The sequence below is a fragment of the Pteropus medius genome, unplaced genomic scaffold, assembly GCF_902729225.1.
Source record: "Pteropus medius unplaced genomic scaffold, Ma_sr-lr_union100, whole genome shotgun sequence".
Lineage (NCBI taxonomy): Eukaryota > Metazoa > Chordata > Mammalia > Chiroptera > Pteropodidae > Pteropus > Pteropus medius.
The window spans coordinates 10,980,979-10,998,699 of record NW_024352784.1 but is presented as its reverse complement, the minus strand read 5'-3'; the positions used below and the strand labels follow the sequence as shown (position 1 = coordinate 10,998,699).

The window sequence follows — 17,721 nt, the reverse complement described above, 5'->3', positions numbered from 1 at the left end:
TAAAAAAGAAAAAATAAGGGACTGTAAACTGACAAGGTCTTTGCAATCTTTGAGGTCAACCAAAGGTTGCCTTGCTTAAAAAAAATAAATAAATAAAATAAGAATTATTAATAATGTCAGCCATGAGCATGGGATGAAAAAATGGGGGCATACAAACTAATTTTTGCTAATCTTATTCTACATTATCTTGAGACTCTAGGAACTAATGCTTCTTTATTACCATGTGGAGCGCCTTTACTTTCTCTCCATCTTTGCCCCACTGCATGCGCATTTGTACTCAGGTGTGTACACACACACACACATGCACACACGAACCCTTGCAAGCACACATCAGCAGGCCTGGATCAGGAGAGACAAGTAAGAATGCCTAATATACTAATATACTGCCTGGCACTTAGCAGAATAAAGTTAACCTCTTTCCTTTTCCCAGGATCTCATAACATTTGTATTTTTGTCAGACTTTTCCTTCCAGTTTCCTTTCCTTTTTCTTTTTCCTCCCTCTTACATATCAGAGAATCAGAGGCCCACATAAGGATTCCTACCTGCAACCAATATGAGCATCTGGAGGCACAGGTAGAGAGATGAGGCTGCTATGAAAATTGTAGAGATTCACTGTCTCCTCAGGTGACCAAGGCAGGGTGACCCCAAGGCTTTGTGCTGACACATTGGAAAGGGAGGGAGACACTGTAATGAGGAGGGAGACAAAAAAAGAACTCTGGGACTTAAGTCAAGGGGCAGAGAAAGGAACACAGGGCTCGCACTCCTGGGGAGGGAAAGGGCACACCTTATCTGTGGGACTAAGGAGAGGGCCAGCGTAAGAGTCTTACTCCTTTTTATACGAGTTTTGGGACCATTAATTTTCAGGACTACTCATGGCTCTCACATTTCCACCGTCTCTCTCTTATACACATCTGTCTGCTCCCATTCAGCCTCCTTCACTGGCTCCTCTTACTCAACTCACAGCTTAACTGTTTCTCCCCCAGGGCCCTGTCCTGGTTCTTTTGCTCTCCTTTATATGTTTTCCTTTTGTGACTTTTTATAATCTCATGGCTCCGACTACCTTCTACATGCTGATGACTCGCTCTCAAATGTACATCTTCTGTACATAATATCTAAGGATCTAGTAGCAGGACCCTGCTTCTACAGGGACCAGGAGCTTAGGGACCCCTATGCCTTGGACCAATAGGAAAAGCAGGTGGCTTCTATCATTTCCTGCCTCACTCCCTTCCCCAGCCTGGCCAAGACAGGCTTCTGATGTCCCCTTCTAGAACATGTAATTAGTAGTAGTAGTGAGGAAGTATCTGTAATGCACCTCAACAGTTACTACAACTTGGAATTTGGTGGCCATGGCTGTGAAGTTTGCTGCCCAGGGCCCAGGGCTCAGAGATCTTGCTGCTCAGAGAGTGTCTAGGAAGAGTTGTCCCAAAGAATGGAGGAGGAGACATTCCAAAGGCTGTGTTCTCTTCAGGAAGAGGTGAAATATGCTTCAAATGTAGGGAAATGAACCCTGAGCAGATAGAGGCATGTGGTATAACCATGCAAGGTCTTAAGGACCATGAAAGCAATTACAGAGATGGAGCATACATTACTTCATGGATTAGGAAGCACTTCTCAACCTTTTTGATATCATGGCACACAGAAAAAACAATGTTATTTGTTGGGCAAATAACTGTAGTAAACTAGAAGGGGATTAGGCTTTATGGACTTTGTGGAATAAATGACATTTTCTCTATATTATATTAATTATAAGAAAAATGAAATAGAAATTATCAAGAAGTATATTAAACATAAATTTAGAAGATATACAACTAAAAATCTTAAATTTTTATCATTTTTGAAGTTACTTCAATAAATATAGCTTTTTTATTTCCAATTATATACTTGAAATGACTACCAATTTTCTTGCAATTATATGCAAATCTACAATTAACCTAAAATAAAAAATTTTATTAAAAAAAAATTACCCAAGAAGATATAACCAGTTAAGCCACATAAGCAAAACTTAATCTAGTTTTTATCTTCTGAATGTAGGTGAAACTTAATTTAGGTTATTTCTTGTAAATGCCTCTGATAACTGTAAATAAAACTTGTCTTCCTAAAGTGGTATAATTACTTTTACCCAATCTCCCTGTTACTTGGGAACTCCCATTGTAATAACAACCAATCATTGTGAAGGTTAAAAAACTTCCTCATTCTCACTTTATAAGCCTTCCTGTAACATCGTGCCTCTGACTTTCATACTGCTTTGGGATTTGTAGTCTCCCTGTTCAAGAGCAGTTTGTTTCTCACTCAATAAAATATTCATATAAAATTTAAAAAATGAAATGAAATGACTATAGATAATTATCAGTGTTTAATTACAATTATCAATGATGATCTCTTCAATTTCTTGATAGTCCCCGTTGGTGAGATATTTTATTTGCATAAATTGGTGATACAAATTTTAAAATCTTTTTTTATTCCCATTTAAAAAAAATTGTATTTAAAGACCCTAACAGCTCTTTCTTTTCTTTCATTTACACATATAATGTTGAAATTTCTTGAAATCCAATTGATTTTTTCTATCCAGTGTTTCAAAATAATGAGTTTTACTTTGCAGAATAGGCATGTGGTGTTAAAATAATCACTTCACAGTTAGTTTGCACATATCAACTGCAAATTGACAAAAACATCTGATATAAATGAGGACAGAGTTTGGGTGCTGCTGCTTTGACCTCTGCCAGGAATCACTGCCAGGCCTCCTTGTTCCTCCAGTCAGCTCCAGGTAGGGCCATATTTAGGCTTCCTGAGCATCCACAGTTTGAACTCTTCCTGTTGCTCTGTGGGCTCCTTTTCCTTGAAGGGCAGCAGCATTCAGTGCAATTGGCTGATGACTAAGTCTAAGTAGTTAATCAAGCAGACTATGTAGTCGCTGTCACCAAATGGGATTTGTCAGATGTTGGTCCTCACATTTGCTGCTCATCTTGCCAAGCCATCTGAAAAACCCAAATGGTAGTATAACTGGTATAAGACATGCTGAAGGATAAAATGTGAAGTCCTACAGGTATCTGTACTGGTACATTGTACCTTCAACTAAGTGGGGCCTGTTTCCAAATCTCTTGAGGTATAGAAAATGACAGGTTAAGTACAACATTTTATGGCAACTATCTCACCAGAGCAAGAGAAAGGTAGCTGGTTCCTTTCCCTCAGGAAAGAGGCAGCCCTCATGAATGTCAGGGAGCGGACACTGTGGAAGCAATTCGGAGACCTAAGAAGCTGTTGAGAGAGCTGATGGAGAAAAGTGGGGAGGATCTTAGCAAAGAGTTTCAGGCTATTAGTACTAAGCTCTTCAAATGGCTAAGTCTTGACTAAAATCTCTTTATAGAAACTCACTGCAAAATTAAAACATATAATACCATTTCTCTAATAGTTGCTTTGTATTTCTTTCATACCATACATGACATATTTATGGTGGAACCCAAAGGAAATAGTTTTGAAAAAAGAAAAACAGGAACAAGACTTAATGGTTTTATAAAGTCTCTGGAGGATTATGTGGCCTTAACCATACATTTTGGGGTTTACTAAAGCAACTCTCAAGTAGCAGCACACCAGGTCTAGTTAGGGGTTTATTTTCTGAATAGGAATTTATAGTGTTTTGCCAGCTGTCAATCATACTTTGCTGGATCAGTTCGATGTTCTTGGTAATTTCCTTTAGGGAATTCACTTGGTCCACTGTGGCTACTTCTTTAGGCTACATCAAAATTGCCAGATAGTGATTTCATTTTAGTTTTCCTACCCCTCTTTAGTATTTGTAACTTTCTTCTCTGAAAGTAAGAATCCTGGCTCTTGATCCTTAATATATTCATTTTTTGATCAATCCTCCTGTATGAAGCCAGTTTCTCATCTCTGTTTCTACCCCTTCTCTTACATAAATTCACTCCTAAACCCTCTCCAACACTATGCTTGGCATTCCCCCCACATGGATGCCTCCTTACCTTATTTGGGTTCTGACAAGTCATACTCCATTTCTCACCTTGCTCTGGCTCTGACTCTCATTGGTGAGCCCCTCCCTCCCCTACAATGGACTTTCTCCTCCTCTAGGTCAGGCTGCTTCCATGGGTTGGTATCCCTTCACTGCTTGGGTTCTGACCCTTTGCCGTGGGCCACCTCAGTTCCCCATCTACACCCTGCCCCATTGCACTGCCAGCACAGATGTCAACTTTGCTCTGCCTTACCCAAATACTTTAAGACTGGATTGCTCAGGAAGGGAAGAGAAGAGGAAGAAAGGAAAAGGAAAAAGGAATGGGAGAGGAGGGAAAGGCTATTCCTTGCTTTTTAAAATATAAGAAAAATAATTGTGAGAGATGGAATGGGAAATAAGCCTCTTCAAACAATTTTAAGAAAGAGTACATATGAGGTTTGAGGGTGTTGACATTTATCTTGTTAACACTATTCCTATCTGAGCACTCTTGGAGAGTCTTTTTACACTCTCAGGTGTAAGATTTTGAAGACCACTGATCTAGGAGTCGCAGATTAAGTAATGGAATGGAAACACCTAGGAAGAGACTTTCCACCTCACACAAGCCCCCAAACTATTCAATTACCATCATTATTTTACCCTAACCTCCACAGTTCTACTCCCTTTTCCCTCCTCTGTCTTCTTTCATCCCGCTTTCCTGTCAAGAAGCACTGCTTTCCCCACCATGCCTCCTCTGTGCAGTAGAACTGTTCACAAAACACTGACTTGGTCCTTTCCTCAAGCTGCCTCCTCTTCTAGCTTCTTCACTGATCCACTTCACAGGTGGGCGCTCCAGACTTACCTTTGCCTCTGCAGTGGGGCTGGGTCTCTAACAATCTGTGGTAACTCTGGTTAGAGATTTTTCTCTCAGGAGCTCAGGGCTGGGAGCTATAAGGTAGTCTGGGTTAGAGGAGGGATGTCAAGAGGTGCTGAAAAGAGAGAAACTTTGCAAGAGTGAGATATTCTCTGATCAACTTTGAATTTGAGCTGGGACTCTATGTGTGACCTGTCTAGGGTGGAAATAGGTACAGGGTTTCACAAAGCAATATTTTTAGGGCTTTTGATCATCATAGTCTTAGAATGTGAAACTGAAAACCAGACATGTAACTTGACAAAGGTCACGAAAATAAGAATACATACATAACTAGACAGGTTGATTTCCTATAAATTAATGATTAATAAGCTCAAGTGAACCTGAAATACTCTCTGGTGATCATACTAGGTTTTCTGAATATGCTCAATCATCCACTTTCCATAATGGCTTTTCACACTTTTTCTCTCTTCTCAAACCTCCTACCTTACTCTGTTGGTTTCTTTAGCTGCTTCCTCACTTCATTGACTAAATGAAGTCATTTGGATAGGAACATCTTTACCTCCTGTACATTGAATCTACATATCTATGCTCACTGTCTCCAGAACAAAGCCAAAACTTCATCGATCTGTAATTTCTCCTTTTCTGTTGTAAAAGAGAAAGTAGCTTTCTATCTCCATGCCCTGACTTCCTATCATTTTATGAACTCATAATTTGTGTATTAAGTTTTTTTGCTGCTTGAACTCTCTAGAGAAGTTTCTATTTCCTACACTTTATGCTGACAGATAAACTAAAGTCCCAGTTTTCTCATCTGTTAAATGGATTTAATAGTAATATCTAAAACAGCTGGGAAAGATGGGTTCTTGCCTGGGTCACACACTTTAGAGGGCTCACTTATCATAAAAATACATACAAAAATGCATTTATAAAAGAACTTGTAGTCAGTACTGCCACATGGTAATGGTGCTTAGTTAAGACTTGTAACTGCAAACACCCACTCTCATAATTAACACCATTCAGGCCCCAGGGGAACACATCTCCTTGTTTTTGTCCTATACCCTTAAACCAAAAGATAACTGCATTTGAATGCAGTAAAAATTTGTGGTTTGTATTGTGGGCTTTTTTTGGCGGGGAAGGGTGCCAATTTCAAATACAATTTTATTTAAGACATTGCACTGTCCACTTATAATAGTGTTTATAAAGTACAATGTCATTTCCTTTCCTTGTGTACAGTTATTTACCATAGCAGCTCCACCTTAAAACTGCCACAGAATTTGCTACAGATTTGGGTCCTTCAATGTTTTGTGGGGAACAAAAACTAAATTCGCATTCAGGTTGTCTTGATCAGTCTTTTCAATGGCGGCCCAGAGGAAAAACTGCCAGAAGGAGGAGCACGGCCCCCAGGCATTCCTTCTGGCTTACCTCCTACACTCTATGTGGTACAGCTTGGGGATGACAGGGTTGTAGACTTTCTCCAGCTCTTTCTGATGATGTTCAGATTCTTCGTTCTCTTCAGTCTGTTATCAAGCTAGTCTATGATTTATTACATTTGTCAAGAATCTTCTGTTTATCCTCATTGTCGAGCTTAGAAGTTTCTCATCTTCAACGGTGGTTTTCACATTGATTGCAAAGAATTCAAGTGAATTTTTGGAGGACACCTTGTCCCACTGCTTCTCATCTTCAACTTTGTACTTCTCAGCTTCTTGGACCCTATGTTCACTGTCTTCCTTGATCAAATGGTTCTTGTATTAGTCATGGTAAGCTTGTTCTCTTTTCCTGTATTCTTATCCACAGCAAAGACAGTGAGGATGCCATTGGCATCAATATCAACAGTGATTTTAATCTAAGGAGCATCACAGAGTGCAGGAGGTGTGCCCGTGAGTTCAAACTTGCCAAGTAGATTGTTATCCTCGGTTATGGCGCACTCATCAGTCAGAGTAGGGAGTAAAGGTCTCTCTGCTTGGCAGGATTGGTAGTATTGTGCTTAATGAGGACAGTCATGACTCCACCAGCAGTTTCAATGCTAAGAGAAAAAGGAGTAACATCCAAGAGCAGCAAATCTTAAATGTTTTCAAATTTGTCTCCAGATAGGATGGCTGCCTGGACAGCTGCACCATAAGCAACAGCCTCATCAGTGTTAATGCTTTTATTCAATTCCTTTCTGTTGAAAAAGCCCTGTGCAAGTTTCTAACTCTTGGGGTTACAGGTAAAACTACCCACAAGGACAGTATCATGACTCTGAGACTTGTCTGGCTTGGCATCCTGAAGGGCTTTCTATACAGGCTTCAATGTGCCATGGGATAAGTAAGCATTCAATTCTTCAAATTGGGCAAGGGTAATGGAGGAATAGAAGTTGATTCCTTCATAGTGTGAATCAGTCTCAACACTGGCCTGTCTGTTGGAGACAAGAACACATTTAGCATGTTCACAAGCAGTACAGAGGTGATACACAGCCCTCTTATCCTCACTGATGTCCTTATGCTTGCCCTTGAACTCTGCAATAAAATGATTGACTATTCGATTGGCAAAGCCTTCTTCATCTAGGTGGGTATCTCCAACTGTAGATTTAACCTAAAATATTCCATCTTCAATAGTGAGGATTAACATATCAAAAGCGCCACCTCCTAAGTAAAAGATCGGCTCATTTCTTCCCACTCTAAGCCATAAGCAATAGCAACAACAGTTGGCTCCTTGATGATTCTCACTTAGTCGAGACCAGCATTGATTCCAGTTATGCTGAGAGTCATTAAACTAGGGTGATACTGTGACAACAGCATTGGTAACAGTCTTCTGTTACCAAGTAGGCTTCAATGATTTCCTTCATCTTTGTCAAAACCGTAAACGAAAGCTTTTCTAGATAGAAACTTTTTGTTTCTTTCTTTTATTCTATTTGGGCCTGCCTGCATCATTCAACATCATGTAGGGTCAATGCTTCATATCAGACTTGTAGTTCTTGTTTAGAAAGCTTATTAATTGTCGATTCAACTTCTTTAATAGATATAGACTTATTCATATTGCCTATTTCTTTTCGTGTGAGTTTTAGCAGATTGTATCTTTTAAAGAATTGATCCATTTTATCTAGGTAATAAAATTTGTGGGCATAGAGTTATTCACAGTATTTCTTCATTATCCTTTTAATATCCATGGGCTCTACAGTGATGTCTCCTCTTTCATTTCTGATATTAGTAATTTATGTCCTCTCTCTTTTTTCTTAGTTAACTTGACTAAAGGATTATCAATTTTATTGATATTTCCAAAGAAATTTCTTTAGTTTTCATTGTATCTCTATATCGATTTTGTTTTCAATTTAATTGATTTCTGCTCTAATTTTTATTTTTTCTTTTATTCTGTTTACATTGAATTTAATTTCCTATTCATTTTCCAGTTTCTTAAGTTGGAGGAAGCTTAAATGATTGATTCGAGATTTGCCTTGTTTTCTAATAAATGCATTCAATGCTATAAATTTCTTTCTAAGCCCTACTCTGCTGCATACTACAAATTTTGATAGATTGTGCTTTAATTTTCAGTTCGAAATATTTTTAAATTTCTCTTGAGATTTCTTTTCTTGGCCCATATGTTTTTTAAAAATGCATAGCGTAATCTCCAAGTATTTAGAGGTTTTCCAGCTTTCTTTCTGTTATTGATTTTTAGTTTAATTTCATTAGGTTCTAGAGTATCCATTATGATTTTTATTCTTTTGAATTTGTTGAGGTGTATGTTTTGGCCCATAGAATGGTCTCTGTATGCGAATACTTCATGTAAGCTTGAGAAAATGTGCATTCTGCTGTTGTTGGATGAAGTAGTCTGTAGGTGTCCATTATATCTAATTGATTGATGATGTTGTTGAGTTTGACTATGTCTTTACTGATTTTCTAACTGCTGTATTTGTCCATTACTGATAGAGGATGTTGAATTCTCAAAGTATAATAGTGGATTTATTCATTTCTCGCTATCAGTATGTGCCTTACGTATTTTGACACTGTTGTTAAATATATACACATTAAGAACTGTTATGTCTTCTTAGAGAATTGACCCTTTTATTATCATGTAACGCCCTTATTTATCCCTGATAACTTTCCTGCCAATGTGCTTGGTGTGAAATTAATATAGCTACTCCCACATTCTTTTCCATTAGTGTTGACATGGTAAGGGGTTGTCTTCCTTCTAGATTCTTTCAGAATTTTTTACTTACTTTGCATTTATTGATTTTCTGTAGTTTGAAAATGATAGGTCTAAGTGCAGTATTTTGTGTGTTTGTTTTTGATTTTTGGCCTTTATCCTGCTTTGTGTTCTCTGGTCTTCCTGTATCTGTGGTTTGGTGTTGACATTAATTTGGGAGAAGTTCTCAAACATTATTGTTTCAAATATTTCTTCTGTTCCTTTCTCCCTTTCTTCACCTTCTGGTATTTTTCATTATGTGTATGTTATATCTTTTATAATTGTACCACTGAGGACAACTTCTTTTCTTTTCTCAGAAGGATTACACATTGGTGGGAAAAAGGCACATAAAAGTTTCAAGTATGAGAATTAAGAAATGTTCTGAATCTTATAGAAGCGTGCTTCTTCCTGTACTTTGATTTTGATCACTATCACTTTTCTGGTCATTTTCTTTTAGATAAGCTGTAACATATTAACACTCTTCTTAACTTGTAGTCTGGCTGTGGTCAAATCTATGCAGATCAGAAAAGTCCTCTTATCTCTCATCTTTAAAGCTAAATATCTTTTGAACAGGTTATAATTGTTTGAACTGACTGAAGAGTGCATTTGAATGGCTGATGCTATGTGTAAAAATTGGACTGGTCTAATATGTATTTTCTTATGACTATTTACTCCACTGCTAAATATCAAAATGTAATCAGGTCCACACAGTCCACGCAGTATGGCATAGCCAATTTGGATTCTGACAGTCTTTAATGGAAGGTAAATGAAACTTTGATTGCTCTGATAGACCCTAATAACCATCGGGGCTCACACCGGGCAAAGTCCATCTCAGAAGTTGTCACAGGCAGCAGTTTTATTATGAACTCAGAATTTCATGGTATGGAGAACTCTTAATTTATTTTGGTTGAATGTGACTCATTAGTGGTAGATGGACAAAGAATAAAACAATATTATTTAGTAAGTCACCATAGTTACTATTAAAAATGAATACATGCATAGATTTATATTTTTCAACTTTAGGATATTTTCGTGGTGGCTTTGAATTGCCTAATGCAGAATCCTAAAAAATTAAATCGATGGCTTAGAATTCAAATGAAAAATAAATTACATTTTAGAAAGATTGCATAAAACTTCTTAGAAAGATTTGCCTTTTCTCTACAGCTTTGCAACTGACAATCTGTGTTGGATTCCTGTGACCCTGAACAATGACGGTGGAAGTGGGCCTTTATTTCACATTGCCTTTCAGATTGCTCTTTAAATTCCCTGAGATGAGTGACTTTGTCAATTTTGATGGTAAAATGATGCTTAAGATAAAAACCAGAAAATGCCTTAGCTAGAGTCGTGACACCTGTGAGATATCTAGGAGCAGATTCTATATAAAGATTTGCAAACAGGAATGATAGGGGAACATGTTAAGAAGAATTCTTAGCTCAGAGCAGCTTAGCGGAGAAAAACTAAGACCACCATATGGTTATTTTATCTGTCAAAGCACAGATAAAGCTTTTGCTTCTTACACATGAGAGTTATGGAAAACTATAACATTCTAGCATACGTAAGTAGATGTTCTATCTCACCATGCTAAAAAGTTATATAACTCAGAAGAAGTTGAAGAGAAAGTTCTTTGGAGCACTCATGCATACTTCTGAAAACTTCAAACCTAAAAGAGAGGCTACTGAGTCAGATGTCAGAGAACACTGCTCAAATCAAATGCAGCTGAGCTGTAGAGTGAGGAGAAACAACTGGGTCTCCTCCCGGAGAGATGTGTTATCCCTAAAAGAGAGCAGGAACTCTGAAAAGAATGGCTCTTGGACCTTCAAATTTGAAAGAATGAAAGAGAAAGCCTGGTCTTAAACAAAATACCTTTAAAAAATTAAACACACACACACAACACACACACACACACACACACACACACACACACACACACACACCCCTTTTGTGGCATCTTGAAGAGTCCTCTGATATTTCTTTCTCAAAGTTAGATCCTTCCTTTATACTCTAAGAACCTGAGACTCACTTAGGACAACGATGGTAAATAAAAAGCACAGTAACTCAGGCCTGCATTCTGAGCTTTTATGTCTCATTGCCTGTCACAAGGAAGCTTCCTGGACATATTAAACTTTTTTAAAACTTCAATTCAATAAAAATGAAGATTTTCCTTTTAGGTCACCATTTCTTCTGGCAGACTGAGTCTAAAGTGCACTTTATTTCCCTTTAATTTAACAGCCACAGCAGCTTTTCCAGTTAAATCGACTGTTCATTATTGAGCCCCATTTATGAAGGGGCTGTGCAGTGCAGTTTAATGAATCCTTGGCACAAAGCTCCCTTTCAGAACTGAGAAAGAATAGGGGCTGTTCAGGCCCTGTAGGGCTGTATGTCAAAGCCAGCCCATAATGCCTGTCAGCCAAGGGCAGAAATTCCCACTGATATAAGAATGTGCAAGAAATCAACTTTCACTACTGACGAGCAGATTAAGACACGATCAGGAAATGAGACTGTAGGTTTAGAACAGTGACACCTGTTTGAATAGAGCGATTTTCCCATCCCTTGATCACTGTGTGACTGGGGAGGGCCATGGTAGAAGCAGCAACACAGCTAAGAACCCAAAGCCTTCCAAGGTCTTCCGAGATGGGAAAGAAAGACCAAAGACTATTGTGGGTGGGGGCAGCTTTGGGCTAGGTGTTGTGCTAAGTGTTTCACATTCCTTTTTTTATTTTAATCTTCATAACAAGGATTAATAATCAACATTATGAGGATTATTCACATGTGATGGGAAGGAAACTGAGGCTCACATGATTTCTTTCTTGGTTCAAGGTTACATTGCTAATTAGCCACAAAATAGCAATGATAGGATGAAACATAGGCCTGTCTTGCTCCTGTTGTCTATCTTTTCTAGTGCTCTGAAGTGAAGTTAATCAATAGATTTGGTCCTTTGGAAACATCCAAACTCTAGTCACTAGGAATATTTTAAAAATTTTAATTGCATGTAGTATACATTGAGTGTCTACTATGTGCTAGGCACATATGATGTACATTGGGGATACAAGCAGATAAGATATGACATGAATATGTGAGGAGTGTAGTGATGAGCCTGCCTTTAGTGCAAAATTAGTCTCTGTTTTAAGCCCCAGATCTGACAATGTATAACTTTCTTACCGTTCAGACCCTGGGAAAGCTCGGGGAAGTCCCTCTCACTAAGCCTTAGCTGTGCTGCTCTTTCCCCAGCCTCCACTCTGCACAGTGATCAAGGGTGATGGCTCTGCTGACTCTGGTATTGCTGACTGCTCTTCAGAGGGTAATATGCTGCAGAGGATTTCTACAGAAAGGAGTCCTAGATGCCTTTATGTTACATTAAAACTATGAAATCCCTGAGTTCTTAAGATGGGTGTGTGGATTTGTTTTCTTTCAATATTAAGGAACAGATCAAATCTGTTGAGGTATAATTTTAAAAAAGATAAAATCATGACTCTTAGGCAAATATAAAATGAACCACATGTAAGAGATTCTATTTAACTGATGAATTAGCAAGGAAACCACTAAGATATTATGATTGAGTCAAAGAATATTTAAGAAGCCAAGTGTATTTTATGCACTGATAGGATAAGATTACTAGATTACATAAAAACTAGGCTATAAATCTTTGTGGTTATCTGTTTCATGGATAGAAATTATTTTCATCTCTACTAGACAAAACTCCACCAGATAATAAACAATTTTACTAAATCTGGGACCTTCAATCAATAGCAAATGATGAGAGAAATTAAATATATTCCTCTAGACAATTTCTGGGTGGTCTTTGTTCTGTGTAACATTGAAAGAATGTGGGATCCACCTTTCTGCCTTATTTCCAAGCCTTGGATAATTTTTCTGATAAGTCCTATGTTTTACAGAAAGGTAAATTTGGACCTATGTAGAGAAAGGAAATGATCTGCCTACATCATAGTGAGTTGTTGGCAAAGCCAGAACTAAAACCTTGTCTCCTGTCTCCCTAAAAGTGTTTGTTCCGCTTTACTGCTGTGGAACCACATAGCAATCTTGTTTCTTCCACTGGAGACCAGACAAAGAGAGGAACTGTACTTTTCTGATTATGAAGAGTGAAGGGACATGTATTTTCCAGGGCAGCTTTTAAATTTGGATCAATGAACTGTGGGAGCAGGAAAATATGCTAATTCACCCATTTTTATGAAGACACAAATTAGGAAGTTAACCTTAGAGTTTACTTCTTTTAAGTTTTTTTTTTCAATAACAGTTGACATATGATATTATATTAGTTTCAGGTGTACAATATAATGATTAGACATTTATATAACTTACGAAGTGATCACCGTGATAAATCTAGTACCCATCTGACACTGTACATTGTTATTACAGTATTATTGACTGTTTTCCCTATGCTGTACATTATATCCCATGACTGTTTTCATAACTGGCAATTTATACTTAATCTCTTCATCTTTTTTACCCATTCCCTCCCCCGCCACCGTCCCACCTAGCTGGCAACCATCAATTCGTATCTATAAGTTTGTTTCTGTTTCATTTGTTCATTTATTTTGGATTTTAGATTGTACATATGAGTGAACAAGGCTATTTGTCTTTGTCTGATTTATTTTACTTAGCATAATACTCACTAGGTCCATCCACATTATTGCAAATGGCAAGATTTCATTCTTTTTATTGCTGAATAATATTCCATTGTATATATATACCACATCTTCTTTATCTATTTGTCTATTGATGGACACTTAGGTTGCTTCCATATCTTAGCTATTGTAAATAATGCTGCAGTGAACATAGGCATGCACATGTCTTTTCAAATTAGTGTTTTGGATTTCTTTGGATAAATACCCAGAAGTGGAATTGCTGGGTCATATGGTAGTTCTATTTTTAATTTTTTGAGAAATTTTCATACTGTTTTTCATAGCGGCTGCACCAATTTACAATCTCACCAACAATGCACAAGTGTTCCCTTTTCTCTGCATTCTTTCCAATACTTGTTTATTGATTTATTGATGACTTTTTATTTATTCTATTTATTTATTCTGACTGGTGTGAGGTGATCTCATTGTGGTTTTAATTTGCATTTCCCTGATGATTAGTGATGTTGAACATCTTTTCATTTGTCTGTTGGCCATCTGTATGTCCAGGGGTTTACTTCTACTAACTGCACAGAGGTAGTTCGGTTCCTTAGATAGAGAGGGATTCCTGGAAACATATCTTGAGATGGAGAGTTGCGTACAGCAGTTGATTGAGAAAGACTCTTGGGAGATACATTTATAGGAAAGTGAAGAAGTCAAGACTGGGCAGAAGAAGCTGAGTGCCATCAGCTTCCATTGATTGTGTAGAAAGCTTTGGAAGTGAGACGGCCTTTCAGATTTGATTCAAATTGAAGCAAGACGGGTCTGGTCTTTGTATCCCTGCATCACCTAGCCAAGTCACCAGTGCACTTGAGCAAGGCAGTTTCCTTCATCTGAGGGCAATGCATGGTGAGGGATCCAGATATCAGCCATCGGTAGACAGTAGATTCAGCAGCTGGGGGATGGGTTCATCAGCCTCCAGAGAGGATCTGGGCAGAGCACCACAGTATCCACTCTGTCTTGTTTTTATTACAAGGTTAACTGTAATAAAAATTTTAAACTCAAGGGCTAATACTGATGGATTAGTAAGTAGTGTCAGGAACACTATGTTGGGAAGGGTTCAAGGGCCGTCTGGGCTCAGCAGAAAGAGTATGGGGATTGATTAGTGATATCTGTAGGACAGTGGGATATGATGCCATTTCTTCTTGGATTTAATGACTACACCACACAGTTTGCCTGGGACCATCCTGATTTATGCCTGTGCTTCCAGGGTAATTATTGACAAGTAATGTTACTTTTTATTCTGAAAAACATCCTACAAAAGATCAATTTTGTGCTCGTCCTAAGAAAGAAGTTCTCAATCTTTCTATTCTGGCTTCTCTCTCGAAAAGTGCTTCCTTCTCTCTGGATCTTATTAGGGACTAGTGGCCTGGTGTCCTCAGTGCATTTAGAATTTCAAAGATCTTCTTTGGCAGAGAGGATTTTCTTTAGCAACGTCTGTTTCTAGCTTAGAAACACAAAACTCTCTTGAGGCACAGGTACAAACATTACTGGCAACCTTCCTAGAATGGGCAAGAAAGAGGTAGAGTGTGGAAGTGTGAGGCAAAGTACAAGAAGAATAAAACAGGTTACAATCACAAAAAATTATTCTGCCACAAGTTAAAGCAGAGCTTTGCAGATCTAGCCAGTCTGGCCTGACTGAAGACATGTCGACTCTGCATTTAAAATCAGAGACTATTAAATATAAAAGGGAATGTAGACATCACCTATCCATTTTATAGATGGGACACAGGCCAAGGTTATACTCTAGGTATTTGTAGAGCAGGGATCAGGACCCTGGTTTCTTAAGCGTTCCAGTCTAGCGTTTCTTCCACTGGACCAATTTCAGTTCTCCAAGGAGAAATTTGCAGAGCCTGTAGCAGTGACAACAACATGGAGGCAGCAATTTGGCCTTGGATAAAAGAGAAAGATTGCTCTCAGACCTGGGATGCCTTGGCAGAGGGCTTGGCGAGAAAATTGCTATATGCAAGAGCATGGGCATTATTTTGCCTGTGTAAACAGAGCATGGCATCAAGTTGGGGGCCAGAGTTTCTTCTGGTGCCAAGAAAGTGACAAATGCTACCAAGAATAAGGCAGTGTGCCACACACCATAGAACACAAAGATAAATAAGTTCCTCTGCTCAGAAATCTCTAATGATTCTCTCCATTTTCATAAAATCAAGTCTAGGCTCCTTTGCATGGCATTTTACGTACCTTTTCCAATGTTTTCTCCCTCTACTCCCTGCCTCACACCATGCGTTCCAGTCACATAGTACTATTTAAATTACCCCGATACTACTCTGCAGCTTTACAACTACATGTCCTGGCTCATGAAGACTCTAGTTTGTTTCCGTTTCATTTGGTATTAAACCCCCTCACCCTCACCTTTTTAAAAAACCTATCAAAATTTTCCTATCCTTTACGGCCCAATTCAATGGCATCTTCTTTATGAAGTCTTCTCCAAAAATCCCGCACACAACAAATTACTCCCTCTTATGTGCTCCAGCGATTATTTTCTTGTGCCTTTATTCCAACACTGTTCAAAGGACAGAAAGCATATCTGTGCCATTGCTTCATGTAAGAGCATGGGGTACCTAGGATATAACAGGTGCTCAGCAAACGTCTGCTAAATGAATAAATAAATGACATGACCATTGGACTCAAATAGATCATTGGGAATATGTCTGTCTTCTTAGGACCAGGACTTAATTTATGTGTTTTTCCTTGGTGCTTTTGATGGTGCCTAGCAGTAGATATTTATTAAGTGACAGTGATGGACAGGTACTAGCAATTTCAAGGCAGACGAGGCACAGGATTTAAAGTTAAGCACTGTCAATACAAGCTTTTTGACCTTTGGCAAGCTGCCTAAGCTCTGTGAGTTTAGGTGTCTCTAGTAAAATGGGGTTGAAATTAATTATCTGAAAGGGTTATTATGAGAATTAAATATGTTAAAGTGCCCAATACTGCTTCAAATGTAAGGAGGGAGCTTAATCAATGCTTGTTGAGGGGATGGACAGATGAATAAAGAAGTGCCATAAAAAAGATAAAATATCAGGAAAGCATGTGAGAGGGATATATGACAGTTCGTGGTAAGGAAAATTCAGGATTTTGAAAGCAGAATGGGATCCTCAGAAAGTGTAATGGAATTAGTAATACCTTGGTTCTATCTTGCAGAAGTATAATTGAAAAGATATTTAATCAAGTATATTAAATTCTACGGTCAACAAAAGTCACTTTAATAATAATGAGGAAAGACCAAGTGTAATATAGCAAAACTTAGCCCTAGGCAGGGGAGTCTAAATTCAGTTTCACTTTTCATAAAAGTCATTTTGAGGCAAGGGGATCAAAAGATAGCTGTAGTATCTAAGACTTGAAATCTCCCCCTTAACTCATTTTCTCCTCGATGTGGTCAGGAAGTGCGTTCCGGAAAGAACAGGCAGGTTTAATGCAATTATGCAACGTTGGCCCTCCCCAGCTTGGCCATGTGCTTGGCAACTCCAGCTGGCTTCACACAAGAGAAAGCAAACTTCAGCTGCCCCTCGGGCCATTGTTTTAGCACTCCACAGAGAAGTGTTCCAGCGGCTGATCGGAGCTACTTAAGCTGTTTAATTGAATGAATTCAACCTCATATAATAGGATCTAGGTCTTTAAGTATTTCTGTCTGCCACACCGGATATTGGGCTGAGGGCTGCTCAAGTCACCCTGCCTTGCTGAGGCCCTGAGTCTCTCTCTGTCCGCACTTGTCACATTTTAGTGTAAACTTATGGATCAGCTCAGAGCAGCTTATGCTATGTTCTGATGGAATCTGTGTTCTGATGGAATTGCTCCACACCGACTCACTTAAGTCCAGTGTGTCTAAGTGGAGTAAGATACCAGGTATTTGAATTAAGTCTGAACAACAACAAAAAATTCCACATGGAGAATTTTGTATAATTTTTCTCACTTCCAGGAAAAGGAAAGGGCACAGTTGCTATTTGGAAATCACGTCCTTCATCTCCATCCTGGACTCATGTGCTTGGGCCTCAGCAGACTGGCCCCATGATCGAGCAGGCTCTGACTGAATTATAACAGAAGATATCACAATTGAAAGGCAGGTTTTTCTTCTCCAACCTTGCTCTCTGCCAATCCATCTTTCATAC

At 38.5% G+C, this 17,721-nt stretch overlaps 1 pseudogene; it reads right to left on the bottom strand.

Moving 5' to 3' along the window:
• Nucleotides 1–6,226: 6,226 nt before the first annotated feature.
• On the bottom strand, nt 6,227–14,476 carry LOC120590537 (heat shock cognate 71 kDa protein-like; annotated as a pseudogene).
• Between the last annotated feature and the right edge of the window lie 3,245 nt (nt 14,477–17,721).